Raw genomic sequence first — 25267 nt, forward strand, 5'->3', positions numbered from 1 at the left:
ACACTGCACAGTACCACTCCTCCTGTAAATATATACTGCACAGTACCACTCCTGTGTATATACACTGCACAGTACCACTCCTGTCCTGTATATATACATTGCACAGCACCACTCCTCCTGTCCTGTATATATACACTGCACAGCACCACTCCTCCTGTCCTGTATATATACACTGCACAGTACCACTTGTGTCCTGTATATACACACTGCATAGTACCACTCCTATCCTGCATATACACACTGCACAGTACCACTCCTCCTGTATATATACACTGCACAGTACCACTCCTCCTGTCCTGTATATATGCACTGCACAGTACCACTCCTACTGTATATATACTGCTCAGTACCACTCCTGTCCTGTATATATACACTGCACAGTACCACTCCTGTATATATACACTGCACAGTACCACTCCTGTCCTGTATATATGCACTGCACAGTACCTCTCCTCCTGTCCCGTATATATGCACCGCACAGTACCACTCCTATATATATACACTGCACAGTACCACTACTCCTGTCCTGTGTATATACGCTGCACAGTACCAATCCTGTATATATACACTGCACAGTACCACTCCTGTATATATACACTCCACAGTACCACTCCAGTCCTGTATATATGCACTGCACAGTACCAATCCTGTATATATACACTGCACGACATCACTCCTCCTTTCCTGTATATATACACTGCACAGTACCACTCCTATATATACACTGCACAGTACCACTCCTGTATATATACACTCCACAGTACCACTCCAGTCCTGTATATATACACTGCACAGTACCAATCCTGTATATATACACTGCACGACATCACTCCTCCTTTCCTGTATATATACACTGCACAGTACCACTCCTATATATACACTGCACAGTACCCCTCCTCCTGCATATATGCACTGCACAGTACCACTCCTGTCCTGTATATATACACTGCACAGTACCACTCCTGTCCTGTATATATACACTGCACAGTACCACTCCTGTCCTGCATATATGCACTGCACAGTACCACTCCTGTCCTGTATATATACACTGCACAGTACCACTCCTGTCTATATACACGGCACAGTCCCACTCCTGTATATATACACTGCACAGCACCACTCCTCCTGTCCTGTATATATACACTGCACAGTACCACTCGTGTCCTGTATATACACACTGCATAGTACCACTCATATCCTGCATATACACACTGCACAGTACAACTCCTCCTGTGTATATATACACTGCACAGTACCACTCCTCCTGTCCTGTATATATGCACTGCACAGTACCACTCCTCCTGTATATATACACTGCACAGTACCCCTCCTCCAGTCCTGTATATATACACTGCACAGCACCACTCCTCCTGGCCTGTATATATGCACTGCACAGTACCACTCCTGTCCTGTATATTTACACTGCACAGCACCACTCCTGTCCTGTATATATACAATGCACAGTACCACTCCTGTCCTGCATATACACACTGCACAGTACCACTCCTCCTGTCCTGTATATATATGCACTGCACAGTACCACTCCTCCTGTATATATATACACTGCGCAGTACCACTCCTGTATTTACACTGCACAGTACCACTCCTGTCCTGTATATATACACTCCACAGCACCACTCCTCCTGTCCTGTATACATACACTGCACAGCATCACTCCTCCTGTCCTGTATATATACACTGCACAGTACCACTCCTGTCCTGTATATATACACTGCACAGCACCACTCCTCCTGTCCTGTATATATACACTGCACAGCACCACTCCTGTCCTGTATATACACACTGCACAGTACCACTCCTGTCCTGCATATACACAGCATAGTACCACTCCTCCTGTATATATACACTGCACAGTACCACTCCTCCTGTCCTGTGTATATTCACTGTACAGTACCACTCCTCCTGTATATATACACTGCACAGTACCACTCCTGTCTATACACACTGCACAGTCCCACTCCTGTATATATACACTGCACAGTACCACTCCTGTCCTGTATATATACACTGCACAGTACCACTCCTCCTGTATATATACACTGCACAGTACCACTCCTCCTGTATATATACACTGCACAGCACCACTCCTCCTATATATACACTGCACAGTACCCCATCCTCCTGTATATATACACTGCACAGTACCACTCGTGTCCTGTATATATACACTGCACAGCGCCACTCCTCCTGTCCTGCATATATGCACTGCACTGTACCACTCATGCCCTGTATATATATATACACTGCACAGTACCACTCCTGTCTATATACACTGCACAGTCCCACTCCTGTATATATACACTGCACAGTCCCACTCCTGTCCTGCATATGCACACTGCACAGTACCACTCCTGCATATATACATTGCACAGCACCACTCCTGTATATACACTGCACAGTACCACTCCTGTCCTGTATATATACACTGCACAGTACCACTCCTGTCCTGTATATATACACTGCACAGCACCATTCCTCCTGTCCTGCATATATGCACAGTACCACTCATGTCCTGTATATATACACTGCACAGTACCACTCCTGTCTATATACACTGCACAGTCCCACTCCTGTATATATACACTGCACAGTACCACTCCTGTCCTGCATATATACACTGCACAGCACCACTCCTCCTGTGATGTATATATACACTGCACAGCACCACTCCTGTCCTGTATATATACACTCCACAGTACCACTCCTCCTGTATATATACACTGCACAGTACCACTCCTGTATATATACACTGCACAGCACCACTCCTGTCCTGTATATATGCACTGCACAATACCACTCCTGTCCTGTATATATACACTGCACAGTGCCACTCCTGTCCTGCATATGTACACTGCACAGTACCACTCCTCCTTTATCTATACACTGCACAGCGCCACTCCTGTATATATACACTGCACAGTACCACTCCTGTCCTGTATATATGCACTGCACAGTACCTCTCCTCCTGTCCCGTATATATGCACCGCACAGTACCACTCCTATATATATACACTGCACAGTACCACTACTCCTGTCCTGTGTATATACGCTGCACAGTACCAATCCTGTATATATACACTGCACAGTACCACTCCTGTATATATACACTCCACAGTGCCACTCCAGTCCTGTATATATGCACTGCACAGTACCAATCCTGTATATATACACTGCACGACATCACTCCTCCTTTCCTGTGTATATACACTGCACAGTACCACTCCTATATATACACTGCACAGTACCACTCCTGTATATATACACTCCACAGTACCACTCCAGTCCTGTATATATACACTGCACAGTACCACTCCTCCTGTGATGTATATATACACTGCACAGCACCACTCCTGTCCTGTATATATACACTGCACAGTACCACTCCTGTCCTGCATATATGCACTGCACAGTACCACTCCTGTCCTGCATATATGCACTGCACAGTACCACTCCTGTCCTGTATATATACACACTGCACAGTACCACTCCTGTCTATATACACGGCACAGTCCCACTCCTGTATATATACACTGCACAGCACCACTCCTCCTGTCCTGTATATATACACTGCACAGCACCACTCCTCCTGTCCTGTAAATATACACTGCACAGTACCACTCGTGTCCTGTATATACACACTGCATAGTACCACTCCTATCCTGCATATACACACTGCACAGTACAACTCCTCCTGTATATATACACTGCACAGTACCACTCCTCCTGTCCTGTATATATGCACTGCACAGTACCACTCCTCCTGTATATATACACTGCACATTACCACTCCTCCTGTCCTGTATATATACACTGCACAGCACCACTCCTCCTGGCCTGTATATATGCACTGCACAGTACCACTCCTGTCCTGTATATTTACACTGCACAGCACCACTCCTGTCCTGTATATATACACTGCACAGTACCACTCCTGTCCTGCATATACACAGTGCACAGTACCAGTCCTCCTGCCCTGTATATATATGCACTGCACAGTACCACTCCTCCTGTATATATACACTGCACAGTACCACTCCTCCTGTATATATACACTGCACAGTACCACTCCTCCTGTATATATACACTGCACAGTACCACTCCTGTATATATACACTGCACATTACCGCTCCTCCTGTATATATACACTGCACAGTACCACTCCTCCTGTATATATACACTGCACAGTACCACTCCTGTATATATACATTGCACAGTACCACTACTCCTGTCCTGTATATATACGCTGCACAGTACCACTCCTCCTGTCCTGTATATATACACTCCACAGTGCCACTCCAGTCCTGTATATATGCACTGCACAGTACCAATCCTGTATATATACACTGCACGACATCACTCCTCCTTTCCTGTGTATATACACTGCACAGTACCACTCCTATATATACACTGCACAGTACCACTCCTGTATATATACACTCCACAGTACCACTCCAGTCCTGTATATATACACTGCACAGTACCACTCCTCCTGTGATGTATATATACACTGCACAGCACCACTCCTGTCCTGTATATATACACTGCACAGTACCACTCCTGTCCTGCATATATGCACTGCACAGTACCACTCCTGTCCTGCATATATGCACTGCACAGTACCACTCCTGTCCTGTATATATACACACTGCACAGTACCACTCCTGTCTATATACACGGCACAGTCCCACTCCTGTATATATACACTGCACAGCACCACTCCTCCTGTCCTGTATATATACACTGCACAGCACCACTCCTCCTGTCCTGTAAATATACACTGCACAGTACCACTCGTGTCCTGTATATACACACTGCATAGTACCACTCCTATCCTGCATATACACACTGCACAGTACAACTCCTCCTGTATATATACACTGCACAGTACCACTCCTCCTGTCCTGTATATATGCACTGCACAGTACCACTCCTCCTGTATATATACACTGCACATTACCACTCCTCCTGTCCTGTATATATACACTGCACAGCACCACTCCTCCTGGCCTGTATATATGCACTGCACAGTACCACTCCTGTCCTGTATATTTACACTGCACAGCACCACTCCTGTCCTGTATATATACACTGCACAGTACCACTCCTGTCCTGCATATACACAGTGCACAGTACCAGTCCTGCCCTGTATATATATGCACTGCACAGTACCACTCCTCCTGTATATATACACTGCACAGTACCACTCCTCCTGTATATATACACTGCACAGTACCACTCCTCCTGTATATATACACTGCACAGTACCACTCCTGTATATATACACTGCACATTACCGCTCCTCCTGTATATATACACTGCACAGTACCACTCCTCCTGTATATATACACTGCACAGTACCACTCCTGTATATATACATTGCACAGTACCACTACTCCTGTCCTGTATATATACGCTGCACAGTACCACTCCTCCTGTCCTGTATATATACACTGCACAGTACCACTCCAGTCCTGTATATACACACTGCACAGTACCACTCCTCCTGTATATATATACACTGCACAGTACCACTCCTCCTGTATATATATACACTGCACAGTACCACTCCTCCTGTATATATATACACTGCACAGTACCACTCCTGTATATATACACTGCACAGTACCACTCCTCCTGTATATATACACTGCACAGTACCACTCCTCCTGTCCTGTATATATACACTGCACAGTACCACTCCTGTATATATACACTGCACATTACCGCTCCTCCTGTATATATACACTGCACAGTACCACTCCTCCTGTATATATACTCTGCACAGTACCACTCCTGTATATATACATTGCACAGTACCACTACTCCTGTCCTGTATATATACGCTGCACAGTACCACTCCTCCTGTCCTGTATATATACACTGCACAGTACCACTCCAGTCCTGTATATATTCACTGCACAGTACCACTCCTCCTGTATATACACACTGCACAGTACCACTCATGTCCTGTATATATACACTGCACAGTACCACTCCTGTCCTGCATATATACACTGCACAGCACCACTCCTCCTGTGATGTATATATACACTGCACAGCACCACTCCTGTCCTGTATATATACACTCCACAGTACCACTCCTCCTGTATATATACACTGCACAGTACTACTCCTGTATATATACACTGCACAGCACCACTCCTGTCCTGTATATATGCACTGCACAGTACCACTCCTGTCCTGTATATATGCACTGCACAATACCACTCCTGTCCTGTATATATACACTGCACAGTACCACTCCTGTCCTGCATATGTACACTGCACAGTACCACTCCTCCTTTATCTATACACTGCACAGCGCCACTCCTGTATATATACACTGCACAGTACCACTCCTGTCCTGTATATATGCACTGCACAGTACCTCTCCTCCTGTCCCGTATATATGCACCGCACAGTACCACTCCTATATATATACACTGCACAGTACCACTACTCCTGTCCTGTGTATATACGCTGCACAGTACCAATCCTGTATATATACACTGCACAGTACCACTCCTGTATATATACACTCCACAGTACCACTCCAGTCCTGTATATATGCACTGCACAGTACCAATCCTGTATATATACACTGCACGACATCACTCCTCCTTTCCTGTGTATATACACTGCACAGTACCACTCCTATATATACACTGCACAGTACCACTCCTGTATATATACACTCCACAGTACCACTCCAGTCCTGTATATATACACTGCACAGTACCAATCCTGTATATATACACTGCACGACATCACTCCTCCTTTCCTGTATATATACACTGCACAGTACCACTCCTATATATACACTGCACAGTACCACTCCTCCTGCATATATGCACTGCACAGTACCACTCCTGTCCTGTATATATACACTGCACAGTACCACTCCTCCTGTGATGTATATATACACTGCACAGCACCACTCCTGTCCCGTATATATACACTGCACAGTACCACTCCTGTCCTGCATATATGCACTGCACAGTACCACTCCTGTCCTGCATATATGCACTGCACAGTACCACTCCTGTCCTGTATATATACACACTGCACAGTACCACTCGTGTCTATATACACGGCACAGTCCCACTCCTGTATATATACACTGCACAGCACCACTCCTCCTGTCCTGTATATATACACTGCACAGCACCACTCCTCCTGTCCTGTAAATATACACTGCACAGTACCACTCGTGTCCTGTATATACACACTGCATAGTACCACTCCTATCCTGCATATACACACTGCACAGTACCACTCCTGTCTATATACACTGCACAGTACCACTCCTGTCTATATACACTGCACAGTCCCACTCCTGTCTATATACACTGCACAGTCCCACTCCTGTCCTGCATATATACACTGCACAGCACCACTCCTCCTGCGATGTATATATACACTGCACAGCACCACTCCTGTCTTGTATATATACACTCCACAGTACCACTCTTCCTGTATATATACACTGCACAGTACCACTCCTGTCCTGTATATATTCACTGCACAGTACCACTCCTGTCCTGTATATGTACACTGCACAGTACCACTCCTGTCCTGCATATGTACACTGCACAGTACCACTCCTCCTTTATCTATACACTGCACAGCGCCACTCCTGTATATATACACTGCACAGTACCACTCCTGTCCTGTATATATGCACTGCACAGTACCTCTCCTCCTGTCCCGTATATATGCACCGCACAGTACCACTCCTATATATATACACTGCACAGTACCACTACTCCTGTCCTGTGTATATACGCTGCACAGTACCAATCCTGTATATATACACTGCACAGTACCACTCCTGTATACATACACTCCACAGTACCACTCCAGTCCTGTATATATGCACTGCACAGTACCAATCCTGTATATCTACACTGCACGACATCACTCCTCCTTTCCTGTATATATACACTGCACAGTACCACTCCTATATATACACTGCACAGTACCACTCCTGTATATATACACTCCACAGTACCACTCCAGTCCTGTATATATACACTGCACAGTACCAGTCCTGTATATATACACTGCACGACATCACTCCTCCTTTCCTGTATATATACACTGCACAGTACCACTCCTATATATACACTGCACAGTACCACTCCTGTCCTGCATATATGCACTGCACAGTACCACTCCTGTCCTCTATATATACACACTGCACAGTACCACTCCTGTCTATATACACGGCACAGTCCCACTCCTGTATATATACACTGCACAGCACCACTCCTCCTGTCCTGTATATATACACTGCACAGCACCACTCCTCCTGTCCTGTATATATACACTGCACAGTACCACTCCTCCTGCATATATGCACTGCACAGTACCACTCCTGTCCTGTATATATGCAATGCACAGTACCACTCCTGTCCTGCATATATGCATTGCACAGAACCACTCCTGTCCTGTATGTATACACACTGCACAGTACCACTCCTGCCTATATACACTGCACAGTTCCACTCCTGTATATATACACTGCACAGTACCACTCCTGTCCTGCATATACACACTGCACAGTAACACTCCTGTATTTATACACTGCACAGTACCACTCCTGTATATACACTGCACAGTACCACTCCTGTCCTGTATATATACACTCCACAGCACCACTCCTCCTGTCCTGTATATATACACTGCACAGCACCACTCCTCCTGTCCTGTATATATACACTGCACAGCACCACTCCTCCTGTCCTGTATATATACACTGCACAGCACCACTCCTCCTGTCCTGTATATATACACTGCACAGCACCACTCCTGTCCTGTATATACACACTGCACAGTACCACTCCTGTCCTGCATATACACACAGCACAGTACCACTTTTCCTGTATATATACACTGCACAGTACCACTCCTCCTGTCCTGTATATATGCACTGCACAGTACCACTCCTCCTGTCTATACACACTGCACAGTCCCACTCCTGTCTATACACACTGCACAGTCCCACTCCTGTATATATACACTGCACAGTACCACTCCTGTCCTGTATATATACACTGCACAGTACCACTCCTCCTGTATATATACACTGCACAGCACCACTCCTCCTATATATACACTGCACAGTACCCCTCCTCCTGTATATATACACTGCACAGTACCACTCGTGTCCTGTATATATACACTGCACAGCACCACTCCTCCTGTCCTGCATATATGCACTGCACTATCCACTCATGCCCTGTATATATACACTGCACAGTACCACTCCTGTCTATATACACTGCACAGTCCCACTCCTGTATATATACACTGCACAGTCCCACTCCTGTCCTGCATATACACACTGCACAGTACCACTCCTGCATATATACATTGCACAGCACCACTCCTGTATATACACTGCACAGTACCACTCCTGTCCTGTATATATACACTGCACAGTACCACTCCTGTCCTGTATATATACACTGCACAGCACCACTCCTCCTGTCCTGCATATATGCACTGCATAGTACCACTCATGTCCTGTATATATACACTGCACAGTACCACTCCTGTCTATATACACTGCACAAACCCACTCCTGTATATATACACTGCACAGTACCACTCCTGTCCTGCATATATACACTGCACAGCACCACTCCTCCTGTGATGTATATATACACTGCACAGCACCACTCCTGTCCTATATATACACTCTACAGTACCACTCCTCCTGTATATATACACTGCACAGTACCACTCCTGTATATATACACTGCACAGCACCACTCCTGTCCTGTATATATGCATTGCACAGTACCACTCCTGTCCTGTATATATACACTGCACAGTACCACTCCTGTCCTGCATATGTACACTGCACAGTACCACTCCTCCTTTATCTATACACTGCACAGCGCCACTCCTGTATATATACACTGCACAGTACCACTCCTGTCCTGTATATATGCACTGCACAGTACCTCTCCTGTCCCGTATATATGCACCGCACAGTACCACTCCTATATATATATACACTGCACAGTACCACTACTCCTGTCCTGTGTATATACGCTGCACAGTACCAATCCTGTATATATACACTGCACAGTACCACTCCTGTATATATACACTCCACAGTACCACTCCAGTCCTGTATATATGCACTGCACAGTACCAATCCTGTATATATACACTGCACGACATCACTCCTCCTTTCCTGTATATATACACTGCACAGTACCACTCCTATATATACACTGCACAGTACCACTCCTGTATATATACACTCCACAGTACCACTCTAGTCCTGTATATATACAGTGCACAGTACCAATCCTGTACATATACACTGCATGACATCACTCCTCCTTTCCTGTATATATACACTGCACAGCACCACTCCTATATATACACTGCACAGTACCCCTCCTCCTGTATATATACACTGCACAGTACCACTCGTGTCCTGTATATATACACTGCACAGCACCACTCCTCCTGTCCTGCATATATGCACTGCACTATCCACTCATGCCCTGTTTATATACACTGCACAGTACCACTCCTGTCTATATACACTGCACAGTCCCACTCCTGTATATATACACTGCACAGTCCCACTCCTGTCCTGCATATACACACTGCACAGTACCACTCCTGCATATATACATTGCACAGCACCACTCCAGTATATACACTGCACAGTACCACTCCTGTCCTGTATATATACACTGCACAGCACCACTCCTCCTGTCCTGCATATATGCACTGCATAGTACCACTCATGTCCTGTATATATACACTGCACAGTACCACTCCTGTCTATATACACTGCACAAACCCACTCCTGTATATATACACTGCACAGTACCACTCCTGTCCTGCATATATACACTGCACAGCACCACTCCTCCTGTGATGTATATATACACTGCACAGCACCACTCCTGTCCTGTATATATACACTCCACAGTACCACTCCTCCTGTATATATACACTGCACAGTACCACTCCTGTATATATGCACTGCACAGTACCACTCCTGTCCTGTATATATACACTGCACAGTACCACTCCTGTCCTGCATATGTACACTGCACAGTACCACTCCTGTCCTGCATATGTACACTGCACAGTACCACTCCTCCTTTATCTATACACTGCACAGCGCCACTCCTCTATATATACACTGCACAGTACCACTCCTGTCCTGTATATATGCACCGCACAGTACCACTCCTATATATATACACTGCAAAGTACCACTACTCCTGTCCTGTGTATATACGCTGCACAGTACCAATCCTGTATATATACACTGCACAGTACCACTCCTGTATATATACACTCCACAGTACCACTCCAGTCCTGTATATATGCACTGCACAGTACCAATCCTGTATATATACACTGCACGACATCACTCCTCCTTTCCTGTATATATACACTGCACAGTACCACTCCTATATATACACTGCACAGTACCACTCCTGTATATATACACTCCACAGTACCACTCCAGTCCTGTATATATACACTGCACAGTACCAATCCTGTATATATACACTGCACGACATCACTCCTCCTTTCCTGTATATATACACTGCACAGTACCACTCCTATATATACACTGCACAGTACCACTCCTATATATACACTGCACAGTACCACTCCTGTATATATACACTCCACAGTACCACTCCAGTCCTGTATATATACACTGCACAGTACCACTCCTGTCCTGCATATATGCACTGCACAGTACCACTCCTGTCCTGTATATATACACTGCACAGTACCACTCCTGTCTATATACACGGCACAGTCCCACTCCTGTATATATACACTGCTCAGCACCACTCCTCCTGTCCTGTAAATATACACTGCACAGCACCACTCCTCCTGTCCTGTATATATACACTGCACAGTACCACTCCTATCCTGCATATACACACTGCACAGTACAACTCCTGTATATATACACTGCACAGTACCACTCCTCCTGTCCTGTATATATGCACTGCACAGTACCACTCCTGTATATATACACTGCACAGTACCACTCCTCCTGTCCTGTATATATACACTGCACAGCACCACTCCTCCTGGCCTGTAAATATGCACTGCACAGTACCACTCCTGTCCTGTATATTTACACTGCACAGCACCACTCCTGTCCTGTGTATATACACTGCACAGTACCACTCCTGTCCTGCATATACACACTGCACAGTACCACTCCTGTCCTGCATATTCACACAGCACAGTACCACTCCTCATGTATATATACACTGCACAGTACCACTCCTCCTGTCCTGTATATATGCACTGCACAGCACCTCTCCTGTCCTGTATATATACACTGCACAGTACCACTCCTGTCCTGTATATATACACTGCACAGCACTACTCCTCCTGTCCTGTATATATTCACTGCACAGCACCACTCCTGTCCTGTATATACACACTGCACAGTACCACTCCTGTCCTGCATATACACACAGCACAGTACCACTCCTCATGTATATATACACTACACAGTACCACTCCTCCTGTCCTGTATATATGCACTGCACAGTACCACTCCTCCTGTGTATATACACTGCACAGCACCACTCCTCCTATATATACACTGCACAGTACCCCTCCTGTATACACTGCACAGTACCACTCGTGTCCTGTATATATACACTGCACAGCACCACTCCTCCTGTCCTGCATATATGCACTGCACAGTACCACTCATGCCCTGTATATATATACACTGCACAGTACCACTCCTGTCTATATACACTGCACAGTCCCACTCCTGTATATATACACTGCACAGTCCCACTCCTGTCCTGCATATACACACTGCACAGTACCACTCCTGCATATATACATTGCACAGCACCACTCCTGTATATACACTGCACAGTACCACTCCTGTCATGTATATATACACTGCACAGTACCACTCCTGTCCTGTATATATACACTGCACAGCACCACTCCTCCTGTCCTGCATATATGCACTGCACAGTACCACTCATGTCCTGTATATATACACTGCACAGTACCACTCCTGTCCTGTATATATACACTGCACAGCACCACTCCTCCTGTCCTGCATATATGCACTGCACAGTACCACTCCTCCTGTATATATACACTGCACAGCACCACTCCTGTCCTGTATATATACACTGCACAGCACCACTCCTGTCCTGTATATATGCACTGCACAGTACCACTCCTGTCCTGTATATATACACTGCACAGCACCACTCCTGTCCTGTATATATACACTCCACAGTACCACTCCTCCTGTATATATACACTGCACAGTACCACTCCTGTATATATACACTGCACAGCACCAATCCTGTCCTGTATATATGCACTGCACAGTACCACTCCTGTCCTGTATATATACACTGCACAGTACCACTCCTGTCCTGCATATGTACACTGCACAGTACCACTCCTCCTTTATCTATACACTGCACAGTGCCACTCCTGTATATATACACTGCACAGTACCACTCCTGTCCTGTATATATGCACTGCACAGTACCTCTCCTCCTGTCCCGTATATATGCACCGCACAGTACCACTCCTATATATATACACTGCACAGTACCACTACTCCTGTCCTGTGTATATACGCTGCACAGTACCAATCCTGTATATATACACTGCACAGTACCACTCCTGTATATATACACTCCACAGTACCACTCCAGTCCTGTATATATGCACTGCACAGTACCAATCCTGTATATATACACTGCACGACATCACTCCTCCTTTCCTGTATATATACACTGCACAGTACCACTCCTATATATACACTGCACAGTACCACTCCTGTATATATACACTCCACAGTACCACTCCAGTCCTGTATATATACACTGCACAGTACCAATCCTGTATATATACACTGCACGACATCACTCCTTTCCTGTATATATACACTGCACAGTACCACTCCTATATATACACTGCACAGTACCCCTCCTCCTGCATATATGCACTGCACAGTACCACTCCTGTCCTGTATATATACACTGCACAGTACCACTCCTGTCCTGTATATATACACTGCACAGTACCACTCCTGTCCTGCATATATGCACTGCACAGTACCACTCCTGTCCTGTATATATACACTGCACAGTACCACTCCTGTCTATATACACGGCACAGTCCCACTCCTGTATATATACACTGCACAGCACCACTCCTCCTGTCCTGTATATATACACTGCACAGTACCACTCGTGTCCTGTATATACACACTGCATAGTACCACTCATATCCTGCATATACACACTGCACAGTACAACTCCTCCTGTGTATATATACACTGCACAGTACCACTCCTCCTGTCCTGTATATATGCACTGCACAGTACCACTCCTCCTGTATATATACACTGCACAGTACCCCTCCTCCAGTCCTGTATATATACACTGCACAGCACCACTCCTCCTGGCCTGTATATATGCACTGCACAGTACCACTCCTGTCCTGTATATTTACACTGCACAGCACCACTCCTGTCCTGTATATATACAATGCACAGTACCACTCCTGTCCTGCATATACACACTGCACAGTACCACTCCTCCTGTCCTGTATATATATGCACTGCACAGTACCACTCCTCCTGTATATATATATACACTGCGCAGTACCACTCCTGTATTTACACTGCACAGTACCACTCCTGTCCTGTATATATACACTCCACAGCACCACTCCTCCTGTCCTGTATACATACACTGCACAGCATCACTCCTCCTGTCCTGTATATATACACTGCACAGTACCACTCCTGTCCTGTATATATACACTGCACAGCACCACTCCTCCTGTCCTGTATATATACACTGCACAGCACCACTCCTGTCCTGTATATACACACTGCACAGTACCACTCCTGTCCTGCATATACACAGCATAGTACCACTCCTCCTGTATATATACACTGCACAGTACCACTCCTCCTGTCCTGTGTATATTCACTGTACAGTACCACTCCTCCTGTATATATACACTGCACAGTACCACTCCTGTCTATACACACTGCACAGTCCCACTCCTGTATATATACACTGCACAGTACCACTCCTGTCCTGTATATATACACTGCACAGTACCACTCCTCCTGTATATATACACTGCACAGTACCACTCCTCCTGTATATATACACTGCACAGCACCACTCCTCCTATATATACACTGCACAGTACCCCATCCTCCTGTATATATACACTGCACAGTACCACTCGTGTCCTGTATATATACACTGCACAGCGCCACTCCTCCTGTCCTGCATATATGCACTGCACTGTACCACTCATGCCCTGTATATATATACACTGCACAGTACCACTCCTGTCTATATACACTGCACAGTCCCACTCCTGTCTATATACACTGCACAGTCCCACTCCTGTCCTGCATATGCACACTGCACAGTACCACTCCTGCATATATACATTGCACAGCACCACTCCAGTATATACACTGCACAGTACCACTCCTGTCCTGTATATATACACTGCACAGTACCACTCCTGTCCTGTATATATACACTGCACAGCACCATTCCTCCTGTCCTGCATATATGCACAGTACCACTCATGTCCTGTATATATACACTGCACAGTACCACTCCTGTCTATATACACTGCACAGTCCCACTCCTGTATATATACACTGCACAGTACCACTCCTGTCCTGCATATATACACTGCACAGCACCACTCCTCCTGTGATGTATATATACACTGCACAGCACCACTCCTGTCCTGTATATATACACTCCACAGTACCACTCCTCCTGTATATATACACTGCACAGTACCACTCCTGTATATATACACTGCACAGCACCACTCCTGTCCTGTATATATGCACTGCACAATACCACTCCTGTCCTGTATATATACACTGCACAGTGCCACTCCTGTCCTGCATATGTACACTGCACAGTACCACTCCTCCTTTATCTATACACTGCACAGCGCCACTCCTGTATATATACACTGCACAGTACCACTCCTGTCCTGTATATATGCACTGCACAGTACCTCTCCTCCTGTCCCGTATATATGCACCGCACAGTACCACTCCTATATATATACACTGCACAGTACCACTACTCCTGTCCTGTGTATATACGCTGCACAGTACCAATCCTGTATATATACACTGCACAGTACCACTCCTGTATATATACACTCCACAGTGCCACTCCAGTCCTGTATATATGCACTGCACAGTACCAATCCTGTATATATACACTGCACGACATCACTCCTCCTTTCCTGTGTATATACACTGCACAGTACCACTCCTATATATACACTGCACAGTACCACTCCTGTATATATACACTCCACAGTACCACTCCAGTCCTGTATATATACACTGCACAGTACCACTCCTCCTGTGATGTATATATACACTGCACAGCACCACTCCTGTCCTGTATATATACACTGCACAGTACCACTCCTGTCCTGCATATATGCACTGCACAGTACCACTCCTGTCCTGCATATATGCACTGCACAGTACCACTCCTGTCCTGTATATATACACACTGCACAGTACCACTCCTGTCTATATACACGGCACAGTCCCACTCCTGTATATATACACTGCACAGCACCACTCCTCCTGTCCTGTATATATACACTGCACAGCACCACTCCTCCTGTCCTGTAAATATACACTGCACAGTACCACTCGTGTCCTGTATATACACACTGCATAGTACCACTCCTATCCTGCATATACACACTGCACAGTACAACTCCTCCTGTATATATACACTGCACAGTACCACTCCTCCTGTCCTGTATATATGCACTGCACAGTACCACTCCTCCTGTATATATACACTGCACATTACCACTCCTCCTGTCCTGTATATATACACTGCACAGCACCACTCCTCCTGGCCTGTATATATGCACTGCACAGTACCACTCCTGTCCTGTATATTTACACTGCACAGCACCACTCCTGTCCTGTATATATACACTGCACAGTACCACTCCTGTCCTGCATATACACAGTGCACAGTACCAGTCCTCCTGCCCTGTATATATATGCACTGCACAGTACCACTCCTCCTGTATATATACACTGCACAGTACCACTCCTCCTGTATATATACACTGCACAGTACCACTCCTCCTGTATATATACACTGCACAGTACCACTCCTGTATATATACACTGCACATTACCGCTCCTCCTGTATATATACACTGCACAGTACCACTCCTCCTGTATATATACACTGCACAGTACCACTCCTGTATATATACATTGCACAGTACCACTACTCCTGTCCTGTATATATACGCTGCACAGTACCACTCCTCCTGTCCTGTATATATACACTGCACAGTACCACTCCAGTCCTGTATATACACACTGCACAGTACCACTCCTCCTGTATATATATACACTGCACAGTACCACTCCTCCTGTATATATATATACACTGCACAGTACCACTCCTCCTGTATATATATACACTGCACAGTACCACTCCTGTATATATACACTGCACAGTACCACTCCTCCTGTATATATACACTGCACAGTACCACTCCTCCTGTCCTGTATATATACACTGCACAGTACCACTCCTGTATATATACACTGCACATTACCGCTCCTCCTGTATATATACACTGCACAGTACCACTCCTCCTGTATATATACTCTGCACAGTACCACTCCTGTATATATACATTGCACAGTACCACTACTCCTGTCCTGTATATATACGCTGCACAGTACCACTCCTCCTGTCCTGTATATATACACTGCACAGTACCACTCCAGTCCTGTATATATTCACTGCACAGTACCACTCCTCCTGTATATACACACTGCACAGTACCACTCATGTCCTGTATATATACACTGCACAGTACCACTCCTGTCCTGCATATATACACTGCACAGCACCACTCCTCCTGTGATGTATATATACACTGCACAGCACCACTCCTGTCCTGTATATATACACTCCACAGTACCACTCCTCCTGTATATATACACTGCACAGTACCACTCCTGTATATATACACTGCACAGCACCACTCCTGTCCTGTATATATGCACTGCACAATACCACTCCTGTCCTGTATATATGCACTGCACAGTACCTCTCCTCCTGTCCCGTATATATGCACCGCACAGTACCACTCCTATATGTATACACTGCACAGTACCACTACTCCTGTCCTGTGTATATACGCTGCACAGTACCAATCCTGTATATATACACTGCACGACATCACTCCTCCTTTCCTGTGTATATACACTGCACAGTACCACTCCTATATATACACTGCACAGTACCACTCCTGTATATATACACTCCACAGTACCACTCCAGTCCTGTATATATACACTGCACAGTACCAATCCTGTATATATACACTGCACGACATCACTCCTCCTTTCCTGTATATATACACTGCACAGTACCACTCCTATATATACACTGCACAGTACCACTCCTCCTGCATATATGCACTGCACAGTACCACTCCTGTCCTGTATATATACACTGCACAGTACCACTCCTGTGATGTATATATACACTGCACAGCACCACTCCTGTCCCGTATATATACACTGCACAGTACCACTCCTGTCCTGCATATATGCACTGCACAGTACCACTCCTGTCCTGCATATATACACTGCACAGTACCACTCCTGTGATGTATATATACACTGCACAGCACCACTCCTGTCCCGTATATATACACTGCACAGTACCACTCCTGTCCTGCATATATGCACTGCACAGTACCACTCCTGTCCTGCATATATGCACTGCACAGTACCACTCCTGTCCTGTATATATACACACTGCACAGTACCACTCCTGTCTATATACACGGCACAGTCCCACTCCTGTATATATACACTGCACAGCACCACTCCTCCTGTCCTGTATATATACACTGCACAGCACCACTCCTCCTGTCCTGTAAATATACACTGCACAGTACCACTCGTGTCCTGTATATACACACTGCATAGTACCACTCCTATCCTGCATATACACACTGCACAGTACAACTCCTCCTGTATATATACACTGCACAGTACCACTCCTCCTGTCCTGTATATATGCACTGCACAGTACCACTCCTCCTGTATATATACACTGCACATTACCACTCCTCCTGTCCTGTATATATACACTGCACAGCACCACTCCTCCTGGCCTGTATATATGCACTGCACAGTACCACTCCTGTCCTGTATATTTACACTGCACAGCACCACTCCTGTCCTGTATATATACACTGCACAGTACCACTCCTGTCCTGCATATACACACTGCACAGTACCAGTCCTCCTGCCCTGTATATATATGCACTGCACAGTACCACTCCTCCTGTATATATACACTGCACAGTACCACTCCTCCTGTATATATACACTGCACAGTACCACTCCTCCTGTATATATACACTGCACAGTACCACTCCTGTATATATACACTGCACATTACCGCTCCTCCTGTATATATACACTGCACAGTACCACTCCTCCTGTATATATACACTGCACAGTACCACTCCTGTATATATACATTGCACAGTACCACTACTCCTGTCCTGTATATATACGCTGCACAGTACCACTCCTCCTGTCCTGTATATATACACTGCACAGTACCACTCCAGTCCTGTATATATTCACTGCACAGTACCACTCCTCCTGTATATACACACTGCACAGTACCACTCCTCCTGTATATATATACACTGCACAGTACCACTCCTCCTGTATATATATACACTGCACAGTACCACTCCTCCTGTATATATACACTGCACAGTACCACTCCTCCTGTATATATACACTGCACAGTACCACTCCTCCTGTATATATACACTGCACAGTACCACTCCTCCTGTATATATACACTACACATTACCGCTCCTCCTGTATATATACACTGCACAGTACCATTCCTCCTGTATATATACTCTGCACAGTACCACTCCTGTATATGTACATTGCACAGTACCACTACTCCTGTCCTGTATATATACGCTGCACAGTACCACTCCTCCTGTCCTGTATATATACACTGCACAGTACCACTCCAGTCCTGTATACAGTATATTCACTGCACAGTACCACTCCTCCTGTATATACACACTGCACAGTACCACTCCTCCTGTATATATATATACTTCACAGTACCACTCCTCCTGTCCTGTATATATACACTGCACAGTTCCACTCCAGTCCTGTATATATTCACTGCACAGTACCACTCCTCCTGTATATACACACTGCACAGTACCACTCCTCCTGTATATATATACACTGCACAGTACAACTCCTGTCCTGTATATATACACTGCACAGTACCACTCCAGTCCTGTATATATTCACTGCACAGTACCACTCCTCCTGTATATACACACTGCACAGTACCACTCCTCCTGTATATATATATACACTTCACAGTACCACTCCTCCTGTCCTGTATATATACACTGCACAGTTCCACTCCAGTCCTGTATATATTCACTGCACAGTACCACTCCTCCTGTATATACACACTGCACAGTACCACTCCTCCTGTGTATATACACTGCACAGTACCACTCCTGTATATGTATATACTGCACAGTACCACTCCTCCTGTATATATACACACTGCACAGTACCACTCCTGTATATGTATATACTGCACAGTACCACTCCTCCTGTATATATACACTGCACAGTACCACTCCTATATATGTATATACTGCACAGTACCACTCATCCTGTATATATATATATACACTGCACAGTACCACTCCTGTATATGTATATACTGCACAGTACCACTCCTCCTGTATATATACACTGCACAGTACCACTCCTATATATGTATATACTGCACAGTACCACTCCTCCTGTATATATACACACTGCACAGTACCACTCCTGTATATGTATATACTGCACAGTACCACTCCTCCTGTATATATACACTGCACAGTACCACTCCTATATATGTATATACTGCACAGTACCACTCATCCTGTATATATATACACTGCACAGTACCACTCCTGTATATGTATATACTGCACAGTACCACTCCTCCTGTATATATACACTGCACAGTACAACTCCTGTCCTGTATATATACACTGCACAGTACCACTCCAGTCCTGTATATATTCACTGCACAGTACCACTCCTCCTGTATATACACACTGCACAGTACCACTCCTCCTGTATATATATATACACTTCACAGTACCACTCCTCCTGTCCTGTATATATACACTGCACAGTTCCACTCCAGTCCTGTATATATTCACTGCACAGTACCACTCCTCCTGTATATACACACTGCACAGTACCACTCCTCCTGTGTATATACACTGCACAGTACCACTCCTGTATATGTATATACTGCACAGTACCACTCCTCCTGTATATATACACACTGCACAGTACCACTCCTGTATATGTATATACTGCACAGTACCATTCCTCCTGTATATATACACTGCACAGTACCACTCCTATATATGTATATACTGCACAGTACCACTCATCCTGTATATATATATATATATATATATATATATATATATATACACTGCACAGTACCACTCCTGTATATGTATATACTGCACAGTACCTCTCCTCCTGTATGACTGTGTTGACATAGGGCTAAACAACCCCTTGGCGCATTTCCTCAGCCCCACTTAACCATACAAATCAAAACTCAGAGACCAAGTGATGGGTGAAGGTCAGTCACAGCTTTATTAAATGTTTTCTTACCAACCATTTGAAAAGGCACTTAGCTTTCTTAAAAACGCGCTCGCTGCCTAATGCCCTACTCCATATTCGCAGGCAAGTCAGCCAGCAAGCCGTAACTTATGTGCCATTACTTCTCCACCGCCACGGAGGATCCTGTTTCTCAAACAGGACTCCGACCCCCACCCATCAGTAGCAATGCCTGCTCTATGCCATCTTGGAGACCGGATAAGATATCGAGCCCGATATTGTTCAAGTGCACCCCGTCAGGTCTCAATAAAGCAGCATTATCCCCTTCCAGTTGTCTGTGTCTAACAACCAAACCTCTCACGCACCATCTTAGAAATACAGGCGTGTATGGTCCTCCTAGTGCGCTCAACGGCAATACCATCCCTAGCTCCTTGCCACACCGCCCTCGGGACAATCTCAGACCAGACTAGCACCAATTCCTGAAAAAAAAACCATGGAAACGTTCCATATCAGCCCGCATCATTGTGAGAAGCTCTGCCACCTTGTACGATCATAGATCATTCCCCCCCGCGTGCAGAATCCAAAATTATAGGACCCCTGGCTCCTCTTGCAATCGATACCACTTCCGGTAGAACTTGCGGCCATTGCAAGCCCCTGATGCCTCTCCACATGAAGGCCACGTCACGGAAACCTAGATGCCTCCCCCCAGGGCGGCACTCAGCTCGCTGCGCTGCTCAAAATATGTAGGAGTGTCCTAGTAACCAGACAGTCGGTCTAACGGCATCATAGGCTTGCCACGTAGACGAAGTCACCGACGAACGAACCAGCGACATCAAATGCTCGCGACCATCTCCTACAGATGCACCCGGGTCCGCTGATGGAGGAGGGACTCCATCCCCAGCATATTTATCGGGCAACGGGAGGCGGGTAACTGTCGGCGCAAGGGTGGACATGGACATACGCCCTACCGCGTCCGTAAGTGCCTGGACGGCAGCATCTGTGGCCTGCGCAGCTGCGAGAGACCTCTCAAGGGTAGCAAGACGAGCCTCGAGCTGACGCACAAGCTGTAACAGCTGCTTCTGATCTGCCATCTCTAGCCAGACCCTGGCGCTAGTATTATGTTACGGCGGCGGTACACACTTAAAAAAATATAAATAAACGTGTTCGCCGCCCGGGGTCCACCGTGCGCCAGGTGATATAACCGCTGCTAGAGAGGCAGAGCACTATGGCGGTAATGTGCACGGGGTTAACTGCACTCTAAGTGCACAGAAGAGAGCTCTGTTATGCTCACAGAGCTGCAGGGAAAAGAATAAAGTGACACGCTACGTCTGTTCGGGGACACAGAATAACAGCGAAACTGTCACGGTAAAAATAGTCACAGAAGTAGCCTTAGGCAGCAGGACTACTCCCTCTAGACCTACCGTGAAATCAGACAGGAGGCGTCGCAACTGCACAGTACCACTCCTGTCCTGTATATATACACTGCACAGTACCACTCCTGTCCTGTATATATACACTGCACAGTACCACTCCTGTCCTGCATATATGCACTGCACAGCACCACTCCTGTTCTGCATATATGCACTGCACAGTACCACTCCTGACGTAGTATGCAACCATCCGCCCCAAGTCAGTCCCCAATAAAACATCAGTGGGCAGGTTTTCAGACACTCCCACCTCCCTCAACCCGCTCCCAGCACCCCAATCGAGATAAACTCGTGCCACTGGCAAAGGACAACGGGTGCCTCCAATCCCGGTGACAGTCAGGGTTTTCCCCTCAACAAACTCTTCAGGGGCCGCCAGTCCAGGACGGATGAGGGTTCGTTCAGCCCCGGTGTCCTTGAGGCCTGTAGCAAGACGGGCCCCCACCTGAACAGGTTGAACGTTGTCGTCAGCCCTCCCAACCACACCTCCCACCAAAAGAACAGAGGCGTTGGGCCCGGGGGCCTTGGCTGGGGGGTTCTTCGGCCTGTTCGGACAGGCGTAAAAGAAGTGACCAGGCCGCTGGCAGTGGTGACACAGGCAACTGTCAGTAGCCGGCCTGTTGTTGGCAACAGGGACAGGGCCTCCGGAGGGACGGCTAGCTGGGGCATTGGGGTTGGTTGCTGGCTTACCCCCTTTCCAGCTGGTGGCGACTGGCCTCCGCGTCTCGGGCTTCCGGTTGGCCTCGTGGTTGTCGGCGATCTGCGCCGCTTTGTCCGCGTTCGTTGGTTCGCGGTCCAGGATGAACTGTCGGACCTCAGCTGGGCAGAGATGCAGGAACTGGTCTTTGATCATCAGGTCCCGTAGCTGCTCAAAGGTTTCAACGGACAGTCCATGGATCCACTGGTCAAAGTGGGTCCTGAGTCCTTGCACCACATCACTGTAGCTATCATGTGGGCCACGTTGGAGGTGTCGGAACTTCTTTCGGTATACCTCAGGTGTCAGCCGATATTTGGCGATCAGCGCCTCTTTTATGGCGCGATAGTCATCATCATGCGCTTGCGGAAGAGAAGCAAACGCCTCCAGAGCTTTGCCTTTTAGCCCTGGGGTCAAGTACCTGGCCCATTGGTCTTCGGGCAGTCGGTACTGTCTGCATTCTTTCTCAAAGGCTCGCAGAAACGTGTCCAAGTCCCCGTCCTTTTCCATCACGGGAAAATGCTCTGTCCGGGGTTTAGGAGTCTGGACGCTGCTGGGCTCACTGGTTCGGGCTGTGGGGGCATTCCACCCCCGCTGGAGCATCTCCAGCTCATGGGCCCTCTGAGCTTCTGCATGGCGCTCAGCTCTCTCAGCCTGGGATTGACGCTCACGTTCGGCTCTCTCAGCCTGGGCTTGACACTCGGCCTGGGCCTCCTGCCGATATTGCCGGATCAGTGTCAGACGACCCTCACTGTCTTCGGCAGGGAGTTCGTCCAAGGCCATTTGCAGATAGGGGTCCACCCCGTTATGGTTGAATGTGGGGCCAGCGCTCATGAGTGGAGCCTCTGCTGCAGCCCCATTGTTACTTGAGCCCGCTTCTGCGTTCGCTGGGCTCTGGTCGTTTTCCCGTTGCACCAGAGCCGCGATCATTTGGGCTTTGTTTTTTGTTCGTGGTGTCGATCCGCCACACCCCGCAGAGGGCAATAAGAGATGCCTTGTTATGCTGCTTATACCACTCTGCTCCCATCGTAGCCATGGTTGCCAAATAAAAGACAGAAAAGAAAAACGGAGAAAAAGGGAGGGAATACTTGCAAGTACACACTAATGTCTCAGGACTAGTAACCACTGAGTCTGTTCTCCAAAACCTATGATGCAGGATTCCCGCAGGAACCGTGCAGGTCTTTAGTGAGAGGAATGATTACTCAAACCAAATCACTAATGCTCTAGGATTATCCCACCGCTCTGCCACCAATATGTGACGAACAGCCCACCGCCGTTCATCCACTTACGGGCGACACTAACGGGGGTCCCGCTGCCACCAAAACGCGACGGACAGCGGACCCTGTG

At 46.4% G+C, this 25267-nt stretch overlaps 1 protein-coding gene across 1 annotated transcript in view; it reads left to right on the plus strand.

Annotated features, from left to right (window-relative positions):
• LOC141075498 (microtubule-associated serine/threonine-protein kinase 3-like) overlaps positions 1-25267 on the plus strand; it is a 147575-nt gene that overhangs the window by 66860 nt on the left and 55448 nt on the right. The gene's annotated exons all lie outside the window — the stretch shown is intronic.

The sequence above is a fragment of the Dendrobates tinctorius genome, unplaced genomic scaffold (assembly GCF_039654945.1).
Source record: "Dendrobates tinctorius isolate UK_male_01 unplaced genomic scaffold, ASM3965494v1 ptg000358l, whole genome shotgun sequence".
NCBI classification, from domain to species: Eukaryota; Metazoa; Chordata; class Amphibia; order Anura; family Dendrobatidae; genus Dendrobates; species Dendrobates tinctorius.